The 9,393-nt window shown below is 33.4% G+C and overlaps 1 pseudogene; it reads right to left on the bottom strand.

Annotated features, from left to right (window-relative positions):
- Positions 1 to 516: 516 nt before the first annotated feature.
- LOC132692976 (protein dpy-30 homolog pseudogene) lies at positions 517 to 970 on the bottom strand (annotated as a pseudogene).
- Positions 971 to 9,393: the final 8,423 nt, after the last annotated feature.

Below are 9,393 nucleotides of genomic sequence, written 5' to 3'. Positions count from 1 at the left end.
CTTATTTATTTATTTTTTATTGAGAGAGAGAGAGAAAGAGAGAACATGAACAGGGGAGCGGCAGAGAGAGAGGGCGACACAGAATCCAAAACAGGCTCCAGACTCTGAGCTGTCAGCATAGAGGCTGGCTGACATGGGGCTTGAACTCTTGAAGCCCGAGATCATGCTGTGAGCAGAAGTCAGACTCTTAATGACTGAGCCACCCAGGTGCCCCTTGAAGGTCATTTTAAAAGCAAAGTTAAAGACAATCTGATCAAAAATTGCACAGAATACACTCATTAAATAAATGTGATGATTAAATAAAAATAAGGGAAATGTTTTTTTTTCTGCAATTCTGGAAATAAGTTCTGTTGTTCTGAAGGTTTTTATACTTAAAAACAAACAAACAAACAAACAAACAACAACAACGAAAAACAAAACCCAAGGCGGGGATGGGGGAATCGTGGCAATTAAAGCTGCCTGTTAATCACGTAAATCTGCAGTGGAAACCAATTTTTTTCTGTTCTTCCCAATAAATCAGTTGCGATCTTCAAACTGTGCCTTGTTTTTGTTTAAAGGTAAGATGGTAGAAACCCAATGGGATTTGGTGGCTTTTTGTAAGCACAGCAAGTCCCTATAATAAAATAGGCACAACTGTCTGACCCACATAGGCACGAGGTGGCAAAGAATGGAGATCCACTATCTGTTTTGATGACTTTTCTGCATTCATATTCTCATCGTCTACTATCTCCTTGACATGGTTGGTGAGACCACACCCAGAGTGAGGGTTTACCATACCTTGCGTCTGTGTCTCCAGCATCTGCTCTGGCTCCGTGGCGGACCCTGCAAGTCACAATCCCCGGAAACCAGTCCGCTCATTCTTCAGAGCCCTGCACCACGCCACCAGCTCCCAGCACAAACCGGTTTTACTCGTTTTATTATATTCCTAAGGCATACCACTCATCAAATGCTGGATCTCCAAGCTCTCCATAATTGTTAGGTTGACAACATACACAATAAATCATGCAGCTATTTTTTTTTTTTTTAAAGCCAGCAAGAGTGTGTGTCCAACCCGTTGTGAAAACCACCTTGAGAACCTCAACTTCACAATAACTATTCCATCTCTAATAGTTTTTAAAGATGAACTTTGTCTCCCAACCAGTTGCCCATTACTTGGCCACTGACTTGGCTTGAACAACCTTCAGTCAGGCTTCTCTCCTCTCACAGTCCTCTCGGTTGTGGCTCCTCCCACCCCAAGTTTAAGTAAACTCTAAGGTGTAGAACAATCACTTATTACAAGAATCATTTGCACAGCATGAATTATTTCTTGTTAAACTTCCTCAGTGATGTTGTGTGCAAACCCCCACTTACTCATTTTTTCCCTCAAAGTCCCAGCTAGCATCCCCCATTCCCTATAAAAGTCTCTCCCCCACAGTTTTTTTTTTTTGTTTGTTTCATTTTGAGACGCCTGCAGATCCTCAGATCAGAGCATCTTGTTACAATAGTCTTTTTGTATAAAATTTTTCCTCACATAAGTCCAGATTCGATTTTGCTTAACAATATTATGGACATTAAGAACATTAACAAATCTCCAGAGACTTCTAATATATTCTGTAAAGTGTTTAATCCCCCCAAAATTTACAATAATAAATTTCTATTCACAAATATCCCTTTAGTTTGATTTTTTTTCCATTCAGCTATTTATAATAACAGAATCCAATTAAAAAATGAACACATCAAATAAAATTATTTATAGCATTCTTATAGTGTGAAAGAACAAAGCTTTACAATCTTTAAGGTACTTCTAGCAAATCTGAAATGATTTCAGGTGTAAGAGACTTTGCAAATCTTCATTTATCTATTTATTTATTCTTATTTAAAAGCTGATTCTAAAAGGCAACCAACAGAATTTCAGAGTGATTTGATCATATGATTAGATAAAATCATGGATACCTGATCAATATATTTTGCCTATTTAAAGTTACAATATATAATTTTGAAGTAAACATAGAAGACAACACATAATACTGTTGCCAGAAATATCAACTTTTAACCATGAGGAAATTTGTGTGCTTGCAGACATGTGTGTGTGTTTTCTGGGTTGGTTTTATAATTATGGACATTATAAAAACAACACAAATCACAGTACCTGTAAAAATTTCAAGCACCTGAGGAAATAATGGGGAAAGAGATGTTCTTAGCTATAAATATCCCATGAGGAGCACTGGTGAATTAATATGTTTCATTTGTTCTAGAAGGTAGGTCTATTTAAGCATTTCAGTTGAACCCCCAACACTCTTTATATATATATAAAATAAATATTGTATATTAATATATATTATACATATTATATGTATATATATTAAAGAAATATATATGAAATTTGTATGAAATTTGTTTGTATGAAATTACAAATGCTTCTCTCTGTGATATACAAATATAAAATGAGTATCTGTCAAAGATTTTATTAAACTTATTATGCAATGAGGAAACCAGTAGGATGATAAGTCTAGTTCAAAAAAGATATTGAAGACTTGAGATTTATTTATTAATTTTTAAAAGTTTATTTATTCTACTTTGAGATAGAGAGAGTGATAGTGGGGGAGAGGCAGAGAGAGAGGGAGAGAGAGAGAATTCTAAGCAGGCTCCACGCTCAGCTTAGAGCCCTATGGAAGGCTCAAACTGATGAACCATGAGATCATGACCTAAACCAAAATCAAGAGTCAGACACCTAACCAAATGCGCCATCCAGGTGGCCCAGGGCTGAAGATTTAAGCATTCTGTCATGTTAATAATGAAATAAATTTCCTAATTGATACAAAACTCCTCAATATCCAATAAGAAAATAAATATGTAATCTATGTGGTTATACCTTCTACTGTACAAACATTTATAAATTAACCTGTAATTTTAGAATATTTTGCCTATACTTGTCAAATGCATTATCCTAGAAAATTAATTCTTCACTGACTATTAAGCAATGACATGAAAAGAATATGTAGGCATCATCATGTTTCATTTCCTAGTTTTTGTTAATATTTCTTTTTTTAAATTTTTTTAAATGTTTATTTATATTTGACAGAGAGAGAGAGAGAGAGAGAGAGAGAGTGAGCAGGGGAGGGGCAAAGAGAGGGAGACACAGAATCCGAAGCAGGATCCAGGCTCTGAGCTGTCAGCACAGAGCCCAATGTGGGGCTTGAACTCATGAGCCATGAGATCAACTTGAGCCAAAGTCAGACACTCAACTGACTGAGCCACCCAGACACCCCTGTTAATATTTCTTAATATCACTTGCTTATAAATGAAAGCCTGACATTTCTACTGTTTTTACTGGTTGTTTTCATGTCCACCTATTAATGATTCCACCATTTTAGAGTCACCTGCTTTTAAAGGTATTTGTAAGCATTTCCTATACCCTGAGCTTAAGACAATCATACAAACCCATCTCTTCATGATCTTGGTATCTTGTAATGTCCATCTTCTTTAAATCCAGCTGTTGTAGATGATTTACATCTCCCCATTTTTTTTCTGGGATAATTTTTCATCCAATTTTGTTGAAGATGTCTCTCTTCTGATGTTCTGTTATTGTTTTCATTATTGATGGTGGTTTTGTTTTATTTTGTTTGGTATGTTTTTTTTTTTTTTTTTTCCTTCTGATATCTACTTGTTCTTTTGTTTTGTTCCTGTAAGAGGAATTAGAGAGTCTATTTATGTTACCATCATTATCTTTCCTGGTCTATTGCTTTAATATACTTCACATATTTAGGGTTTTCATACAAGAGATATTTGGAGAGATAATTTCCTCTTCTTTACCCTAAATAAGGGAAAAATATTTTTGAGGTTTCAAAAGGACAATTTAGGTACTATGAGAACTTGTAAGCTAGTAACATATTTTAATCATTTTATCCAAGAAGTATTTATTAAATACCTATTGATAAATACTTTTTAAAAGGTCATCTGATTTCTTACAGATTTTTATGAATTCCATTGGTAAGTATGCTAAGCTGACTGAAATCAAATTAACCAATAGGTCCAAAAAATTCATGTTTATTGAAGAAATCTCACAAAATATAGAGTAACTGAGAATGCTGGTCACAAAGAATAATAGTAGCATTTTCCGTTTTGTTACTCCTATAAAAATCTGTCCCAAAGAAAAATCTTATTTACATAAAGCCTTAAAATCAAAATATGTAAAATTTGGCCTATTATGATGATGAAAATAATTTTCTGCAAGGATCTTGTAAATAACATTGAAATAAGTATATTATATTTCATATTCATATTTATTTATAACATTTGAGTAATGTTACATACCACTGATGAATTGTAGTGCTATATCTTTCTTAGCAATTTGCTATCCTGACGGCTTAAATACCTCACCAACTTAAAAAATAATTTTAAAATAGTGGAAATAAAGTATATTCTATGATAATAGAGGCTTCCTAAATAAATAAGATCTGTCTAATGACTAATCAGTACCTTCCACATGTCTATAAAATAAATATTTGTGAACACCATTAAACTAATTTTATTCCCCAAAGAAATTGTTTAAATACTGATAAGTTTGATACAGAGCCAACTACTACTTGTCTAAATCAAACTGAATATCAACTAGCCACAAAATTATCTCATTTAATTAACTACATTAATTAAATGGAATTTTACATTTTCTCTTCAGTTCCAGAATAATTTCTAACAATCTCCACATGAAAATCTCTAAATGTTATTGTACTTTTTGCTATTTCCATTTGAATGCACTGCTTCAAGGGACCAAAGTTGGATTTCTATCTATGAAATGAGGGCCATTTATACCTTCACATGCAGTACTTGTTTTCTTGTTATTATAGGCTCTCTTAAGATACATTTCTCTGTTTTTATTTTTTGAATTTAAAAATACTGATAGAGCTCCCATTTGTCTTAAGACATCTATAACTCACAAGGAAAATTAACACTTATTTTCAATAAGTGATATTCCTAGGCTCTAATGAAATTCTGTGTCTTAAGCGACCTCAGCAAACATTTAGCTTGTCCCAATAGCTCATAATGTTTGAAGAGATATCCAAGATATTTGTTTTGTGACTGATATATTTGAAGACTAGATTAATCACAAATCTTTAGTGTAAGAAAAGCTTAGTTAAATATATTTTATGTTATGTTCAAGATAGTGTCATCTAATAAATAATATGTAACCACAAATACACCAATAACTTGTACAAAGAGTCTGTAGAAATGGTGAGCCCAGTGCAATATACAAACTAACCAAGATCCATATAGATCCATTGGGCAAATTTGAAAATGCTGCATTCTTGATTTATTATAATCTAATCTTTCTTTCTGCATAGGTCATAAGTGGGGCTGGCTAGCTTGCATCTCTGGATGCAATGATACTGCCAGCAGCATTATCTCTTTTTCCAAGTACTAAAAGTCAAAATTAAAAACTAAAAGTTTTCGATCTAGACCAAAAAACATGACTTTTGATGATAAAATACTCATATATTTTTGTCCTGTACTTAAAACATTTCCTTAGCAATAAGCATTAGTTGAAGTGCTTTTAAAATGATTTATACAGATTATTAACTTCTCTATCAGAGGTTGTTAACAGAAAATATTGGAAAAGTTAGCACACAATAATGAAGTATATTTTCATTTATTTTTTTCTGTTTATAAGAAGTAGTGGTTTTTCACAGTATTTGTGTCATTATTCATATCTGATAAAGGCTAATATTTTTGTAAATTTTATTTGCTTTATTTAATTTCTTGCCAATTCCAAGACTGGAGGGAGTAGTCTAAATATAAGTGATTTCATTCTGCAGTATATACATGTATCTCGTTATTATTCTGTCAAGCATTTAGCTAAGCTACACCATGCTATTGCTGGCTTGGCATACATTTTGTTTGATCAAACTGCCAGCAGGGGCCTCATTTGAGCACATACCCTAGATAGCACCCTGCAAAGTCACAAGTAAATGTAAGTCCCTGATAAGACTTCCCCAAAGGCCCTTGTGATGAACACTCTCCTGTGTCTCCCAGACAGAGCCTTTCCCCTTGTGTGCCCCTTATATAAGACCCTGTGGAGTTTAGATTTTTGGGGGGGGGGTTTGAATTGATTAATTTGGTCTTAGCCTGGGAACCCCAAAGCATCCAACTTAAGGACCCTAATAAAAGGATGTGCCTCAGGTCCTTCTTTCTCTCTGCCTGTATCATGCCTTGACCTCCTCACGTGACCCCTCAAGGTGTGCTGTGTACTTCCTCCAGGACCTGTGAGTAATAAACTTCTTTCAATTATTTTGTGGCTTCTTCTTAAACCCCATGGTTCACCATGTGACACCCAGGTTCGACTTAACAAAGGGCAATTTATTAAAGCCACAACAATGGGTACACCTTAAACTTAATACTATATGTCAATTATATATTGATAAAGATGGGAAAAAATAAATTAAATAAATAAATGTGTTTTAATTCCATTCTTTCAAAAATATATAGCATTATTTCTATATGTTAATAACTAAAAGTAATAGTAAAGATAAGTAATATTCATTGAAGCCTAATAATATATCAGAACTTGTACTTTATGCTTACAATTTTAGAATTCAACTTGTACACAATGCAAAGTAGAATTATACGCTCCTCCACAGTTTACAAATGAGAAAGCTGAGTTTCCTAAATGTTACATAACTCATAAAAGTAGTTAGGAATGCTTTGTTGTGGCAAACTTTCAGTTTTATTCTAATTTGAAAATGTTATATCTGGCAACCTAACCTCATTTTTAAACCTCCTAAATGAGACTATACAGGAGATAGAGTTGTAGAATAAAGAATATTTTTCCTTGGAAATTTAAAATCTTTATTCGTTTTTCCAGTATTTGTTGATAATGAGAAACCAAGTGTAATTACATTTGTTTTCTGAATTTAGCTAGATAAGTTATATAATAAATATATTTCCTCAACATTTTAGTTATTATTGATTTTTCTAGCATATTATTGTTGATGAAAAGTTATCTTTCAGTCCAGTGTTCTTTTTTCATATTAATACACATTGGTTTTTTTGAATATCTTTTAGGGCATTTATTTTTTCCTTTATGTTTTGCAGTTTTAGCAGAATGTTTCTGTATATTCAGCACAATATTCATGTTTTCCTAATATAAAAACTTATGTATTTTATGGCGCCTGGGTGGCTCAGTCAGTTAAGCATCTGGCTTCAGCTCAGATCATGATGTCATGATTCAGGAGTTTGAGCCCTGCTTTGAACTCTGCTTATAGCTCAGAGCCTAGAGCCTGCTTCATATTCTGTCTCCCTCTCTCTGCCCTTCTTTCACTTGTGCTCTCTCTCAAAAATAAATAAACATTAAAAAAAACATTTTTAAAAACTTATGTGTTATTTCCAGTTATAAAAAAGTATTAACTATTTTGTCTTTGGATAGAACCTCATATATACTATCAGTATTCTAGAATATTCCACATAGACTTTGTTGGAACTCCTTATTTTATTCCACATGCACTTAATTTCTTGCTGTTCAATTTAATCTCTGGATTTTTTGTTATTGTATCATGGTTATTCCCTTCTATAAATCTTGTGATAGTTGTTTTACCTTAATTTCTATTACAGAATATTAATTTTAAAAGAAAACACAGGACATACATATAATGGACTTAGAAATAACAAAATGAACACCCAGGACCCACAGTTCCAAGAAAGAGATGCGTATGTTCTTTAATTCTTAGATAACAATGTTCTGTGTATGTATATTAGATCAAGTTTATTAATTTCTGTTCAAAATGCCTTTATCCCTTCTGATAGTTTCTGTTTGTCTATCAGTTACAGCTGTATATAATTTCTGGTGATTTTACTAAATTCATACCAAGTTAAACTTGTTACATATTCTTGGTGAATTGAATTTTTTTTCTTTTGAAATGACGTACTGGTTAAGTTTTGCTTTAATTTCTATTTTATCTTATCATTATGTAGTTACCTCAGCATTTCTATATGTTTATATATATATTGGAAAGAACGCTTTTTAATTGTTATTGTTTCTTTTTTTTTTTTCTTTTTTGTGTAATCTGTCTGTGGTCATTTCCTCTGCTTTCTTTCTTAAGATTGATAATTCCACAATTACTATACCACATTCCTTTCTGTCAACTTAGAAGCTATATTTCTTTTATTGTTTTTTTCTAGCAGTAGCTAGGAAATAGAGCATACATTCTTTACTTACCAAATCTCCTGACACCCTCATTCCTCTCACAGATAATAAAAGGAGTTTAATAATGTTAATTCCATTCATCTTCATCCCAAATGTTTTTCTATTCTTGTCATGTGTGAGGGTTACTTTTAGATGTCAGCTTGACAGAGCTAAGGAATGTCCACGTAGTTGGTAAAATGTTATTTCTGGGTATGTTTGTGAGAGTGTTTCTGGGAGAGATCAGCATTTGTATCAGTAGACTGAGCAAAGAAGATCACCCTCACCAATGTGGCACACATTATTGAAAACCCAAATAGGAAAAGGCCAAGAAAGGGAGAAATTTTCTCTCTCTCTCTCTCTCTCTCTCTCTCTCGGATGTCCATTTTCTCCTGCCGTATAATATTGGAGCTCCTGGATCTCAGACCTTCAGACTTAAACTGAATTACACCGGAGGCTTTTCTGGTTCTCCAGTTTGCAGGCAGCAGATTGTGGCACTTCTTGGCCTCTATAGCTATGTGAGCCAATTTCTATAATAAATCTCCTCTCTCTCGTTATATATCTTATCGGTTCTGTTTTTCTGGAAAACACTAACCAATACATTATGCAATTTTATTTATTATCCATAAAATGTTTGACCCCAAAGGATATTATTATCATTTGGTAGAATCAATATTCACATTTGCATTTTTATATTTACTGTTCTTCATTTATTTTTACATCACTAATACTTCATCTGAAAATAGTTCTTTCTGCCTGAACTTGGTGAACACTTTCAGAATGGCCTTTAGCTTAGGTCTGCTGGTAGTGCATTCTTTCTTTTTTTTTTATTTATTTATTTTTTTTTTTTTTTAAATTTTTTTTTTCAACGTTTTTTATTTATTTTTGGGACAGAGAGAGGCAGAGCATGAACGGGGGAGGGGCAGAGAGAGAGAGAGAGACACAGAATCGGAAACAGGCTCTAGGCTCCGAGCCATCAGCCCAGAGCCTGACGCGGGGCTCGAACTCACGGACCGCGAGATCGTGACCTGGCTGAAGTCGGACGCTCAACCGACTGCGCCACCCAGGCGCCCCTACATTCTTTCTTTTAAGTTGCTAGAAAATATCTTTGGTCTGAATTCCAGAAGTGTATATTTTTTTCCTTGTCAATTATCAAATGTTTATGTATTTAGTGTTTTAAACATAGTCCACTATCCTGTGGCTTTAATTACTTCTGATGAAAAGTCAGCTATTTGTTTAAA

The sequence above is a fragment of the Panthera onca genome, chromosome B1, assembly GCF_046562875.1.
Source record: "Panthera onca isolate mPanOnc1 chromosome B1, mPanOnc1 haplotype 2, whole genome shotgun sequence".
In the NCBI taxonomy this organism is placed as follows: domain Eukaryota; kingdom Metazoa; phylum Chordata; class Mammalia; order Carnivora; family Felidae; genus Panthera; species Panthera onca.
Note: the sequence above shows the minus strand (reverse complement) of the source record. Positions and strands in the feature narration are given on the sequence as shown.